The sequence below is a fragment of the Mesocricetus auratus genome, unplaced genomic scaffold (genome assembly GCF_017639785.1).
Source record: "Mesocricetus auratus isolate SY011 unplaced genomic scaffold, BCM_Maur_2.0 contig_4858_pilon_obj, whole genome shotgun sequence".
NCBI lineage: Eukaryota > Metazoa > Chordata > Mammalia > Rodentia > Cricetidae > Mesocricetus > Mesocricetus auratus.
Window position 1 is genome coordinate 18,470 of NW_024432175.1, and position 15,427 is coordinate 33,896.

General features: G+C 39.5%; 1 long non-coding RNA gene across 1 annotated transcript; it reads right to left on the reverse strand.

The window, feature by feature from the left end:
* Positions 1 to 10,923: 10,923 nt before the first annotated feature.
* LOC121138313 lies at positions 10,924 to 11,608 on the reverse strand. Its single transcript, XR_005875404.1, has 2 exons — positions 11,414 to 11,608; positions 10,924 to 11,061 (listed from the first exon to the last, which is right to left on the reverse strand). It is a non-coding gene; the product is annotated as an uncharacterized LOC121138313 (long non-coding RNA).
* Between the last annotated feature and the right edge of the window lie 3,819 nt (positions 11,609 to 15,427).

Sequence of the window (15,427 nt, forward strand, 5' to 3'; positions counted from 1 at the left end):
CTAAATTTCTCCCTAAACCCACAGTAATTCTGATAGGTTTGCTTTGTATGTTACTTGGCCTTTTTCCTTAGCTACTTGCTCTTGATGTTCTTTCTTTATTCTGAAAATTTGGGATTTGATTATTATGTGTGGAGAATTCTTTTTATTTTGGTCCACTTTATTTAGTGCCCTTTAAGCTTCTTGTATTTTCATTGGCATTACGTTCTTTATGTTGTGAGCACTTTATTCTATGATTTTCTTATATTCTCTGCACCTTTGAGATTGGTTTCTTCACGTTCATCTATACCTATTAATCTTAGGTTTGATCTACTCACATTGTCCTATATTTCCTGGATATTTTTTATTTGAGGTTTGTTGAAATTAAATTTTTTGGTAAATTAATCTGTTTCTCGTAGTGAATCTTCATCACCTGAGGTTCTCTCTTCCATCTCTTGTATTCTTCTGGTTATTCTTGCATTTGTGGTTCCTGACAATTTACCCAGCTTTTGTCTTTCTAGCATTCCCGCATTTGTGTTTTCTTTAGAGTCTATATTTCAGTTTTCTTGTGTTGAACTGTTTGAATCGTTTCCACCATATTTTTTATTTCGTTAAGTGATTTGCTGCTTTCTTGTATTTTTGGTTTGAATTGTTTTCATGAAGCTATTTTTCAGGTCATTCTCTTCTGCTTCATTTTCATTGGGGTGCTCAGGCCTTGCTGATGATCCATCCTCCTTATAGTGATAATAGTCAAACAAATCTAATGACTTTTTATCTCTTACAAACTTCTACTGTCTTTTATGCTATTAGTGTATCTGTGGTAGAAGTTACTTGAATACTGCATTATATTGCAGTTGTTAAGATAATGTGAGATCATGTAGAGACATTCTGTAACATTTCTGCTTTCCTCTCTCATTAGAAATCTCATTGTCTGGACAAGCAATGCAACCATAGCAGAAAACAGCCTTGCCCTCCAGGGTAAATTTCCTGAATCCTTGCCTACAACTCTCACTGCACACAGTCACAAAAAGAGAAACATGACATGTATTCTCTCATATATGGATTTTAGACATAGATCTGGGAAGTGCATGCCAACAATCCCATGGCCAGTGAGTCTGGGAAACAGAACCTTCATTCAGTGGTTGATGGAATAATGGGGGTGTCAGTGAAGAGGACTAGGCAATCTATTGAGCTTTGGGCAGTCGATCAATATTTATGCCGATTATACACATGGACTTTGGACTCCCATCCAACAATGTGAGATGCACTCTCACCCTGAACTTTTGGGGGAGGGTCTAGGCCCTGTCCTGGATGAAATGACAGACTATGGACACCCCCAAGGAGGGCCTCACTCTCCCTGGGGAAATGAGGGGATATTTTGGGGGTTGGGGGAAGGCACGGTTGGAGGGGAGGGATATGGAGAGGGACCTGGAACTGAGTTGTGAAGCAACCTTGTTTCTAATCTAAAATTAAATTTAAAAAGAAAAAAATGAAATACAAAAAATACTAATAATAAAAAACAACAAGAACAAAAAAAGAAAAGTGGTTATCTGTGGCAATTACTGCTTTCTTCTGGGAATATGATATCATTAGGAACCTCATGATCCTAAAGTAATAGATGTTCAAAAATAAGGTATGCATCTACACATTTCCAGTATGAAGAAATGCTTTCCTGGGTTATTTTAGATATGTATTTATTTGCAGCACGATGGGATACAATCATAGAGGCCTCTACTCAATTGTAGTTTCCTTTCAAAGAGGTAGAAAGCAAAATGATAAATGATTGTGTACTGAAATTTTTAAGCATGGAATAAAAATCAATTATTTGAGTGTACAGAGGACTGAGAGGTGAGTGATCCATTTCCCAACTGGAACAAACGTCCACCAGGAATGCAGTCCCCAGCAAAATTCTGGACACAAATCATCCACACTACCAGGTCAGCAGGAAAGATTCCTACATGTAAGCAACATCTACAGCCCCACATGGGACTCTGTAACATACAAATCCCACTCTGACCCCAGAACAACCCATTCTCAGAATGTTCTTTGGCTCCCTGGGGCACAGAGAAATGGGTGAGAGGAATGAGAAAGAATACTGAGGGAGAAAAGTTTAAGAACTACTCCTTGGGACAGAGATATCTACTGTACAGAGAGGGATGAGAAAGTGGACTAAGTGGGTTGGATCAAGCAGCAAAAACACTGCCTATACCAAGCATGTAGGTAGACATCGATACAAGAATATATTTAACATACTTAATAACAATATGGAAATGTAAGGGCCTACTAGTACTACATTAGGAACCCCTGACCATCCCGATACAAAGGAAGCAGAAAAAAACAACCTTAAAATAACTTGATAAAGATGAAGGAGGAACTTAAAGAAGAAATGAAGAATTCCCTTAAAGAAATGGAGGAAAATCAACAAGACAGACAAACCTTTCTCCAACATACCAAACAGGCAGAGAGTGAACATGCAAATTAACAAAATCAGAAATGAAAAGGGGGACATAACAACGGACTCTGAAGAAATCCAGAGAATAATTAGGTCATAATTTGGAAACCTGTACTCCACAAAATTCTAAAATTTAAAGGAAATGTACGACTTCCTGGGTAGCTATCACTTGCCAAAACTATATCAAGAACAGATAAGCAATTTAAATAGAACTATAACACCTATGGAAATAGTAGCTGTCAACAAAAGTCTCCCAACCAAAAAAAGCCCAGGTCCAGATAGCCTCACAGCAGAATTCTACCACAAATTCAAAGAACAGCTTATACCAATTCTTCTCAAAGTGTTCCACACAATAGAAGCAGAAGGGTCTTTGCCAAACTCTTTCTATGAGGCTTCAATAACCTTGATCCCCAAGCCACACAAAGATACAACTAAGAAAGAGAACTTCAGACCAATATCCCTCATGAACATTGATGCAAAAATACTCAATAAAATACTAGCAAATCGGATCCAAGAACACATCAAAACAATCATTCACCACGATCAAGTAGGTTTCATCCCAGGGATGCAGGGATGGTTCAACATACGAAAATCCATCAACGTAATCCACCATATAAACAAGCTGAAAAACAAAAATCACATGATCATCTCACTAGATGCTGAAAAAGCCTTTGACAAAATCCAACACCACTTCATGATAAAGGTCTTGGAGAGATCTGGGATAACAGGGACATACTTAAACATAATAAAAGCTATATACAGTAAACCAACAGCCAACATCAAACTAAATGGACAGAAACTCAACGCAATTCCTCTAAAATCAGGAACGAAACAAGGCTGTCCACTCTCTCCATACCTTTTCAACATGGTACTTGAAGTTCTAGCTATTGCCATACGACAACAAAGGGGGATCAAGGGGATACAAATTGGGAAGGAAGAGGTCAAACTTTCACTGTTTAGAGACGATAGGATAGTTTACATCAATGACCCAAAGAACTCTACTAGGGAACTCTTACAGCTGTTTAACACCTTTAGCAAAGTGGCAGGCTACAAGATCAACTGAAGAAAATCAGTAGCCCTACTATATACAGATGATAAAAGGGCTGAAAGAGAAATCAGAGAAACATCACCCTTTACAATTGCCACAAACAACATAAAATACCTTGGGGTAACGCTAACCAAACAAGTGAAAGACCTGTATCGTAAGAATTTTGAATCTTTAAAGAAAGAAATTAAAGAAGCCCTCAGAAAATGGAAAGATCTCCCATGCTCTTGGATAGGTAGGATCAATGTAGTAAAAATGGCAATCCTGCCAAAAGCAATCTACAGATTCAATGCAATCCCCATTAAAATCCCAGCACAATTCTTCACAGACCTTGAAAGAACAATAATCAATTTTGTATGGAAAAACAAAAGACCCAGGATAGCCAAAACAACCCTGTTCAACAAGGCAACGTCCGGAGGCATCACCATCCCTAACCTCAAGCTCTATTATAGAGCTATAGTCCTGAAAACAGCTTGGTATTGGCACAAAAATAGACAGGTAGACAAATGGAATCGAATTGAAAATCCGGGTATTAACCCACACACGTACGAACATCTGATCTTTGACAAAGAAGCCAAAAATATACAATGGAATAAAGAAAGCATCTTCAACAAATGGTGCTGGCATAATTGGAGACTGGCATGTAGAAGAATGCAGATCGATCCATGTTTATCGCCATGCACAAAACTTAAGTCCAAATGGATCAAAGACCTCAACATAAATCCAGCCACACTGAACCTCTTAGAAGAGAAAGTGGGTGGTACCCTTGAACGAATTGGTACAGGAGACAGCTTCCTGAACATAACACCAGTAGCACAGACAGTGAGATCAACAATTAATAAATGGGACCTACTGAAACTGAGAAGCTTCTGTAAAGCAAAGGACACAGTCAGCAAGACAAAAAGGCAGCCCACAGAATGGGAAAAATATTCACTAATCCCACATCTGACAGAGGGTTGATCTCCAAAATTTACAAAGAACTCAAGAAGCAAGTCTCCAAAACACCAAAGGACCTTATTAAAAAGTGGGCTGCAGAACTAAATAGAGAGTTTTCAATAGAGGAGTCTAAAATGGCTGAGAGGCACTTGAGAAAGTGCTCAACATCCTTAGCCATCCGGGAAATGCAAATCAAAACAACTCTCAGATACCATCTCACTCCTGTCAGAATGGCTAAAATCAAAAACACCAACTACAATTTATGCTGGAGAGGATGTGGTGAAAGGGGGACACTCCTCCATTGCTGGTGGGAGTGCCAACTGGTTCAGCCACTTTGGAAAGCAGTATGGAGATTCCTCAGAAAAATGGGAATAAACCTACCACAAGACCCAGCAACTCCACTCTTAGGCATATATCCAAAAGATGCCCATTCATACAACAAAGATGTCTGTTCCACTATGTTCATAGCAGCTTTATTTGTAATTGCCATAACTTGGAAGCAACCTAGATGTCCCTCACCTGAAGAGTGGATAGAGCAAATATGGTACATCTACACATTGGAGTACTATTCAGCAGAAAAAATAATGGAATCATGAGATTCTCAGGCAAATGGACGACACTAGAAGAAACCATCCTGAGTGAGGTATCCCAGTCACAAAAAGAGAAACAAGGCATGTACTCTCTCATATATGGATTTTAGACATAGATCTGGGGAGTGCCAGCCTTCAATCCTATGGCCAGAGAGTCTGGGAAACAGAACACTTTATTTAGGGCTGATCAAAGAAGGGTAGACTCCTTGGTTAAGTACTGAGCTGAACTCAAGAAAGCCAGTAACAGAGAGGGAGGACTGATGATCAAAGGGATTAAGACTGGGCTGGTTTAACCCTCAGAAACAGCTGACCAGACAAAGGTTAACTCTTGAATCCCAGGCATCAGCCTGGAAAGCCAGCATGGGACTGATCAAGACCCCCTGAATCTGGGTGTCAGTGAGGAGGCCTAGGTAATCTATTGAGCCTTGGGCAGCAGATCAGTACCCATCCCAAGTATACACACGGATCTTTGGACTCCCATAGAACAATGTGAGGTGCACTCTCATCCTGAACTCTTGGGGAAGGGTCTAGGCCCTGCCCTATATGAAATGACAGACTATGGACACCCCCATGGAGGGCCTCACCCTCCCTGGGGAAATGAGGGGATAACGGGGGGATGGGGGAGGGCACCGGAGGAAGGGAGGGAATGGGAGAGGGACCTCGAACTGACTTGTGAAGCAACCTTGTTTCTTATCTAAATTTAAAATGGAAAATAAAAAAAATATTAATTAAAAAAAAATAAGAGCAATTGTTGCTTTTTCAGTTTCCATGACACACCTATTGACTCAAAATTATCTGTAAGATCAGTTTCTGAAATCTAATATTGTTCTGATCTCCTAAGCCACAAGATACATGAACACACACAGTCATACATCCATTCAGTCAAAACACTTAGACAGAGTAAATAAAACAAACCTGAAAATAAAACACACCTTAACATAAGAATGAGAGTTTTTGGCTACGAGATGTCACTCTGAGTCTATCAATTAAGAAGTGGATGTCAAAAAGTTTTCTTGATATAATTCAAATGACCAGGCACTTCCTCACAGTTGTGATAAGTTTGCATAACAGGTATTCTTTCATGGGCAGATATACATATTCTTAAGAAACGTGAAAGACACCATCCTGATGCAATATCATTCAGCATGAGGTTAAACACTTTGCACATATAGAGAAATACTCCATAATATTTCCTGGCCAGAACTCCAAATGAATGAGCATATTCAAATAAAGACCCTGAAAAACATATGTGGTATTGCAAGTCTGTGATCCCAGAACTTGCAGCTGTAAAGGAATGACATGTTGAGTTTTAGACAAGGGTAAGTTACAATCCATGACTCCAAAAAATAAAAACTTGCTAGGCATGCCATTATACATCTGAAATGGCAAACTGGACAAATATCAGGCTGATCATGACATTGAAGTTATACAAGGGAGCTCATAAGTTGCTCTCAGTGTAATAGTAACCTGAGAGAAGTCTGCCCAGATTAGATTAGCTTCTATCAGAGAAAGTGAGTCTGATAAGATGCATGGAGTCATTCCAAATTTTTGTAGTTGCTGAGGTTTGATATGATACCAAGAATGTGGTCGATTTTTGAGAAGGTTCCATGTGGTGCTGAGAGGAAAGTATATTCTTTTTTATGTGGATGAAATGTTCTATAGATGTGTGTTAATCCCAGTTGGGTCATTACTTCTATTAGACTCTTTGCTTCTTTGTTGAGTTTCTGTCTGGTATTCCTGTCTAGTGGTGAGAGTGGTATGTTGAAATCTCCCACTATAACTGTGTGGGGCTTTATTTGAGATTTAATTTCTAATAATGTTTCTTTTATGAATGTGGATGCCTTTGTATTTCGGGCATATATGTTGAGGATAGACACTACATCTTGGTGGGTTTCACCTGTGATGAGTATGTAATGACCTCCTTCATCTCTTTTGATTGATTTTATTTTAAAGTCTAGTTTGCTAGATATTAGGATTGCTACCCCTGCTTGTTTCTTGGGTCCATTTGATTGAAAAAATTTTTCCCAACCTTTAACTCTCAGGTAATGTCTGTCTTTGAGGGTGAGGTGTGTTTCTTGTATGCAGCAGAAGGAAGGGTCTGTCTTCGAATTCATTCTGCTAGTCTGTGTCTTTTTATGGGTGAGTTAAGGCCGTTAATATTGAGGGATATTAATGACTATTGATTTCTCATCTATCTTCGATTTGCAGTGGTTGTTGGTTGTTGGAATTGTGTGTGGAATTACACCCATTTGTTCTTTTGGCTGTTGGTAGAGAGGGATTCTCTAATGCCTATGTTTTTTGGTTGGAGTTAGCTTCCTTGGGTGGAGTTTTCCTTCCAATTTTCTGTAGGGCTGGGTTAGTGGATAAGTATTGCTTGATTCTAGTTTTGTCATGGAATATCTTGTTTTCTCTGTCTATATTGATTGAGAGCTTTGCAGTGTATAGTAGTCTGGGCTGGCATCCATGGTCTCTTGGTGTAGGTAGAATGTCTATCCAGGACCTTCTGGCTTTCAGAGTTACCATGGAGAAGTCAGGTGTAATTCTGATAGGTCTACCTTTATATGTTACTTGAACTTTTGCTTAGCTGCTCTTAATATTCTTTCTTTATTCTGTATGTTTGGGGTCTTGATTATTATGTGGCAAGGGAATTTTTCTGTGGTCCACTCTATTTGGTGTTCTGTAGTCTTCTTGTATCTTCATTGGCATGTCTTTCTTAAGGTTGGGAAAGTTTTCTTCTATGATTTTGTTGAATATGTCTTCTGCCCCTTTGAGGTGGATTTCTTCTCCATCTTCTATACCTATTATTCTTAGGTTTGGTCTTTCCATGGTGTCCCATATTTCCTGGATGTTTTGTGTTAAGGATCTGTTGGACTTAAGGTTTTCATTGGTTGATGAAACCATTTCTCCTAGTGTAATTTCAACACTTGAGATTCTCTCTTCCATCCCTTCTATTCTGTTGGTAATGATTGTATCGGTAGTACCTGACTGTTTGCCCAGCTTTCCTATTTTCTGCCTTTCTTCAGATTGTGCTTTTTTATTGTCTCTATTTCAGTTTTCAACCCTTGCTATGTTTGCATTGTTTCTTGCAATTTTCGGGTGATTTTTTGTCAATTTTTTGCCTTTTATGAATTTTTTGGTTTGTTCTTTCTTCCATTTTTTGCATTTTTTGGTTTTCATTTTGTTCCATTTCTTGCATTTTTGCTTTGTTTCTTCTTCCATTTCCTGCCTTTTTTGGTTTGTTTCTTCTTCCATTTCCTGCCTTTTATGGTATGTTTCTTCTTCCAATTCTTGCATTTTTTGGTTTGTTTCTTCTTCCATTTCTTTGAGTTATTTTCCTATATCCTCTTTTAGGGCCTCTATCATTTTCATGAAAGTGGTTTTAAGGTCGTTCTCTTCTGCTTCGTTCTCATGTGAATGTTGGAGTCTTGCTGGTGTGGAGTCTGTAGAATCTGATGGTGTCATATTTATTTTTCTGTTGCTGAGTGTGTTTTTGTATTGTCTCTTTCCCATCTCTTCTTCTAGTGGGTGCAGAAAGAGCCCCTTACTGGTCTGGTGGTTAGGGGACCAGAGTTCCCTTTTGGTGGGTGCTAGCAAGTCCAATAATCTGGTAGTTCTTCTATTCCTTGTCCTCATTCTGGTCCCGTGGGTGGAGAAGAAGAACAGGAATCTGAGGCGCTTAGCCTCCTACCTGGTCCCCTGGACCCTATGCTGGAACCTGTTGTACCTGATCCTGCAGCCGGAACAGCTTCTCCCCTGGTCTCCCTGGCTCCTCTGGTTTCCTGGTCTTGTTGACGGGAGAGAAGACCTGGAGATTGGGGTGTTTGGTTCCCACCAGGATTGGAAGTTCTGTGCAGTTCCCAGGCGATCCCCAGGCACTGGAACACAGGCCCAGAAGCCGGCCTGTTTACCTGATGCTGCCGCTGGAACAGCTGTTTCCCTGGACTCCCTCGCTCCTCTGGTTTCCTGGTCTCATTGGTGGGAGAGAAGACCTGGAGTCTGGGGTGCTTGGCTCCGGCTGGGATTGGGAGCTCTGTGCAGTTCCCAGGGGATCTGCAGGCACTTGCTGAGTGTGTTTTTATATTGTCTACTTTCCATCTCTTCTTCCATTGGGTGCAGAAGGAGTCTCTTCCTCTCCTGGTGGCTATGGTACCAAGGTTCCCTTCCAGGGGGTGCAAGCAGGTCCAATACTCTGGTGGCTCTCCTCTTCTTGTGGATAGAGGCAGTCTTAGTACTGGGGCCTTGGAAATCTCAGGGTGGGCTGGACCCCATCGGGATGGGATCTGCAGTGTGTAATCCCCAGGCCTCAGCTGACTCCAAGCAAAGCACTGAAGGTGGGACTGACACAGGCCCAGGCTTACCTAGTCCGGCCGGAAGAGAATGGGACTAGGATGCTGGCAGTCTCTGGGTGGGGTGGATCCTGCCAGGATGGGATCCTCAGTGTGCAGTCTCCAGGTCTCAAGTGGTTCCTACAAGGCACTGGAAATCCTGGCCCATCATAGTGCTCTTTTCATGACAATGAAATATGTTTGCTCCTGGAAGCATTAATCTACTTAAGAGAAGATGATGAACATCCAAGAAACTCACATGGAGTTTACTTTCTTTGTGGTAAAGGTAAGCCACTGGACAAGAAAGTGCAGTTGCCTCAACTGCTGACAAAGTGCTGTCCAATCTGGACAAACAGGACACAAAAAAGAGTGACTACAAAACCTTGCCAAGGCAAGGCAGGATAGCTCTTAGTGGAATCCTGCTTCACAGAAAAGTCTGCCAGAGACTTATAGGCAGACTGATACATGCCCCTAAATTGCAGAAGAACCTTGGGTGACTGTCCAGGTAGCCAGCTGTTTCTGTTATTTCTCACATTTTTTGGAAGTCTATTGCTAGCACTTCCTGCTTTCTCAGTTAATATTATTTCCTTCTAGGGCCTCTCAGGGAGTTGAAGACTAGATAGTTGTAGTTTTTATTGTTTTCCAGACTCAGAAAAGAAATTCACTAAAGATATGTAAAGTATAAAAGTCTGAGACACATTAAAATATAATTTGATAATACAAATTAGAATATAATATTAATTAGGTACAAGACTTTGAAGTCACCAAGATAGAATAATGAAGTATTTTATGAATTTGTCAAATGCAAATGGATTAAGATATTTTCTCTGTATTTGTCAAATGCAAAAGGACTAGACATTGTGGATGAACTTGTTGCATGTATTGTATATACTTAATGTGTATAATTTTTCTTATGTCAGTTGTAGCTTCATTTCGTATTAGAGAAAAATGAGTGATATATTATTTATGATTTATTAAAACTTGCCTGAGGGTTCAGAAAGCAAAGTCAGCCACAATTCATAGAAGCCAAGTGTTGGGCCTAGAAAGGCTTGGATGTGAGGCCCAGTCTAACCTCCTGAGCCTGGCTAGAGTTTGGCGGCCTGTCTCTGGTCTATAACCTCCATGTGGGGGTGACTCAGCAAGGCATGATGTATGACTGCCCCCTGCCTAGCTACCTCCCAGCTTTGTGGCATATTATTGGCCCTTACTCCTCACATCATCACCTTACCCTATCCTAAGATTCCCAACCCCTACCTCAGCCCTATATAAGTTCCTGCATGTTGGAATAAATCCAGATGCTGCTTCAACAAGCTTCAGACTCAGTGTGTATTTTCTCCCCTGTAACTAGTTGGGGTGAGGGGTTCTGAGTCATTGGCACTCACCATCCTGCTCAGCCCTAGGAAGAGACTGACTAGCCCTTCCCCTGTTCTACCTGCTGGAGGATCCAGCAGCAATGCACACATCTTTAACCCCAGAAGGCAGAAGCTAGGACATAGTGGTACACACCTTTAAACCTAGGACAAGGATTAAGAGGTAGACCAATCTCTCTGAGTTCAAGACCACTGATGATACATGAGATTGAATCAGTCTGAAGGAGTCACAGATCACATGTGTTTAATCCCAGCACTAGAGGGGTATAAAAGACAGAAGGAGGGTTTTCTGTATTCTCTAGGAGGGGTTGATTCACTGGCCACACTGAAGATAAGGCTCAGATCAGGCATTCATTCTCCAGCCAAACTGATGAGAGAAGCAGTTTGAGACTTGGTGAAGAGTTCCTTCATTGATCATCCCTTTCAGCCTTAGCTTCAGTTTGAGGCTAGTGGCTGACTGTTTTGCTTTTCTATCTTCAGTTTGAGGTTTGAACCACAATATCTGTCTATGAGTTCATTCATTTTCCATGTTACACTGCTATGCTCGTTTTAGTGTTGCTTAGTCTGGATAATTGCCTGTCTATATAATTGAAATTATGTCTTGGCATCCTACTAAGAATGTCTAATTGTTCTTCATACCTACTTAATGGTTTGGGCTTGAGTGACTGTACCCACCATAGAATGCCACGAAGAAAAATATATAAAAGAATTAACCTTACCTCTCTGGTTCATCAGCTTCTTCTGTCCTTTTTATTGTGTCCTTGCTTGCTAACAATTTTATCAGGCTCTCATTTTTCCCTGTTAAGTCAGTGTAAGGGGTGAAATGCCCTTCTACTGGTGACAGAAACAACAACTCATGATTCTCAGGACTTTGTATTTCTCACGAAGAAATCAGATGGAAGACACAGTGGAGCTTAGCGTTTGCTGATGGCTCTGTGAACCACTGCCTGGGCCTTCCCACCCCACATTGCTTTTCCACCTGCTACTCTGCCCTTGCAAAAGCCTCTGCATGCCTGGAGCTGCCCATGAACACCAGTTCTTGCTCACAACACTCATTCAAGCGTGAGCTAGCTCTCTGAGCATTGTGTCCACCTTGCCATTCACTACGTAATTATGGAGGATGTGATTGCTCCCAGCTAAACTAAAGCTGCTTGAGGATGGGCTGTGTCTTTTATGTCTAATGAACAAAACAGTAAATAGTATTCCAAAAGAATATTTAATTTCCCAGAAATGCCATGCCTCACATAAATATCATGTTCATCTCTAAGATAAACTTGAACAGGACAAGTCTAGCATGAAATATGGAGACATATGTGTGATCTTTATATCTTCTTTTGTGGCAAACAATCAATGTCCTGGCCTTGACCGAATTCCAGAAACAACTACATTTCTACCAGGCAGTGGAAGAGCTAAGTAGACTCTTTCTATTTACAGTAACAGGAAACCACAGCAGACACTCTGCTCCAAATGGATCACTTAGGACAAGGTTGTAAATTAGATGGCATGGGATGCAAAGGAACTTTGGTAGCTTATTAGCAAAAGGTCCATGGGAATTTTTCCCATCATAAGAAGAGTAATATCTCATTCGTAAGATCTCTTATACACATCTGACACACATCTATTTAAAATTTATTTTTAGGTCACTTGCTTTTTAGTTACTACTTAAAGTTATTTTTACATTTAGGCAAAATACAAATGAGAAATGAAATATAAATTTTATGAGGACAAAATCTGATAATCATCCATGTGGGTCATTTTAGCACAATGAAAAAACGCTAACCTAACTGGGTATGGGAGAAAATGCCATTAGCCTCAGCATTTGGAAGGCTGAGACAGAGTTCCAGGACAACCAGAGCTGCACAAACACACAGAGAGGCATGATGGAGAATGGCCATAAGCCCAGCATTTTAGAGATGAAGGTAGGAAGACCAGTGCCATCCTCATCTACATAAAAAGTTCAAGGCCAACCTGGACTATATGAGATCCTGTCTCATAAACCAAAAAACAAACAAGCCAGAAGGTTCCCGTCAGTATTTTATGAACTCTGTGGTTATACATTTACAACTTCCAGAGTAATATTGCCAGCAATTCTCTTTATAACATTCATCACAGAAGTAATCATGTAATCAAAGGAAAGTGTGAAATATCATTGGGAAGGAATGAGGTCCCATCAAACCCCACTCTTCTAGAGATGTTTTAGCTTCCTGAAATTTGAGAATTCATATATTAAACTTACCTTTACAGAGATTCTAATGTCATAGTTGTATCAGAATTTCAATGAAATATTTTTAAATATCCATGTGCAGGCCTTATTAGATTTGGTGAATCAAATTATGTATATGCAAATAAGTCTTGGTAAAGCAAACCCAGTCCAAATAGTTTGGAAATTAAAGCTGTGTGGTCTCTACCTTGTTCTTTATGCTGGTATTCCAGCAGTTTTGATACCATTGAGATGTTCTCTATATAATAAACAGCATAGTGCAGAGCTGTGCTCCCACTGTTGTCAATTGCATTTGCATTGGCACCATGTTCTAATAAAATTGTCAGACATTCTTCATAGCCATACTGTGAAGCCTGTGAGTATTACATCAAGTAATACATTGGAAAGATAAGAAACTCAAGATGAGAATTCCAAGGATTTCACTAATTATTTGCATTTAGTTGAGAAAAATCATGTTTATTCTCAGCATTTACAGCAAATCCATGTCATACTGAAACTGTTGGCTACTATTTACCTTAATTAGTGCTGTGCGTTTGTAACTGTCACGGAGCTCAACGTCGCAATTCCAGCGTAGTAGGATGGTCACTATATCAGGATGGCCATATGCACAAGCATAATGCATAGGTGATCTGTAGAAATGAGGATTTTTAAGAATTTATATAAGACTAAGTCAAAGACACAATTATTCATGTAACTGTAAACATTATTACATCAGTAAACAATTTTCTTCTGACATGTGGACAATATTTTTCAGCTACCCATTATTTCATCTCCACACCTAAATCCCTCAATCATTATTTGGTGATCAAAATATACTCATCTCACAGGACATACTGGGACTATTCAACAAGAACACTCAGAGCATTTAGCTGGGTTTCCACCACAAAATTGCTCAGTGTTAAGATGTTTTGTTATTGTTTTCATTTTGGGACATGGTCTTGCTAAAGAGCTCAGGCTGGTCATGAATTCACCATGTGTCTCAAAAGCTTTAAACATGCAATTCTCCCACTTTAGGCAACTGATACCTGGGACTGAAGGTGATCACGCTGTGCCTGGCTTGTGATCCTCTTCATACACTCTGACCACTCTGCATTAGAATGCTACTTCTAGCTCATGACATATTAAGCTTTGACAGAAGTTTTTAGATTTTACACAGCAGATGGGCGTGACAACCCATGTTCCCATGTTAAATCACACATGTATATTCTAAATGATTTTGGGAATTCTAGTCATAATATTTAAATAAATTTAAGATCTGAAAAGTTGTGTAGGTAAAGGGAGTGTGATAAAATTATATACAAAATATAATTCTTGATTTATATAATCTTCAGCAAAAGAAAAATCAGGGCTCAGATGATAAAATATGGATCATTTTATTCAATATTGAGATTTACACAATGTGCAGAAATGGTATGTTTCAATGGGTAATTAATATGAGTATCTGATACTACTATAACTTTTCAAGACGGCTGCTCTTTACAATTTCCTAACTTGTGAAATATTGTTATTTGAAATAAAAGAGGCAATAGTTCAACTGAAACTGAGCCTAAATTTAGAATTTCTACACAGGTCAGAAAACATGGACATCTTAAGGATGAGTGGCATTTATAGGCAGTAAAAGAAGTGTGTTATGTAAATAGAGACAATGTGTTTGGTGAATGAGTGGGTAAAGATAATAAAGTTGAGGAGTTCAACTTTACTTATATTTAATAATTGTGATAATTTAAATAAGTTTAATTAAAAATGCTATTAATTTGCTTACAAATTATAAATCACAGAATGAATGAGATTGCAATTATAATTTTAATTAGCAGGCTGTATTAGTTAAAGTTACATATGGTCTGTGATCATTCTCTTCCCTTAAGACAAGAAAATGACATCAACAAAGGAGTCCAGAAATTTAACTGCATAACCTCTGCATTAGCATTTGTTTTTACTCCAATGTGATTCTCTGGTCTAAAGTCAGTTTCATATATGTGTGTGTGTGTGTGTGTGTGTGTGTGTGTGTGTGTGTGTGTGTGCACTTGCAAGTGCCTTTGTGTGTTCTGGATGAGTGATGCTAGCTAATCTTCACAATGTTTCTGTTTTATTATTGGCACATCAAGACCCACAGGTGTGAGAGGTTTCTCTTTTAAAGAGTTACAAAATAGATCAACTGTGATTTGTTTATTAAAATAAACATGTATTTCAACACTCAGGAAGCTATGTTGATTTGTTTTAAGAGTCTGTTTGTCACAACATAGAATCACCTGTGACCAGAAACTCAACTGAGGAATTACATAAGTCAGGTCTGCCTGTGGGAATGTCTGTGGGGTATAACCTTGTTAACTGATATAGACAGACACGTTATGGTTGGCACTATTCCCTAGGCTGGGACTTGAGTTATGTGAGCTCAATGAAAGCTAGCAGTGAACGAACAGGTTGCAATTGTTTCACTCTGTTCTTGACTTGAGGATATGGTGTCACCAGATCCTGCTCCTGACTTCTCTGCTATGAACTATAACCTAGAATT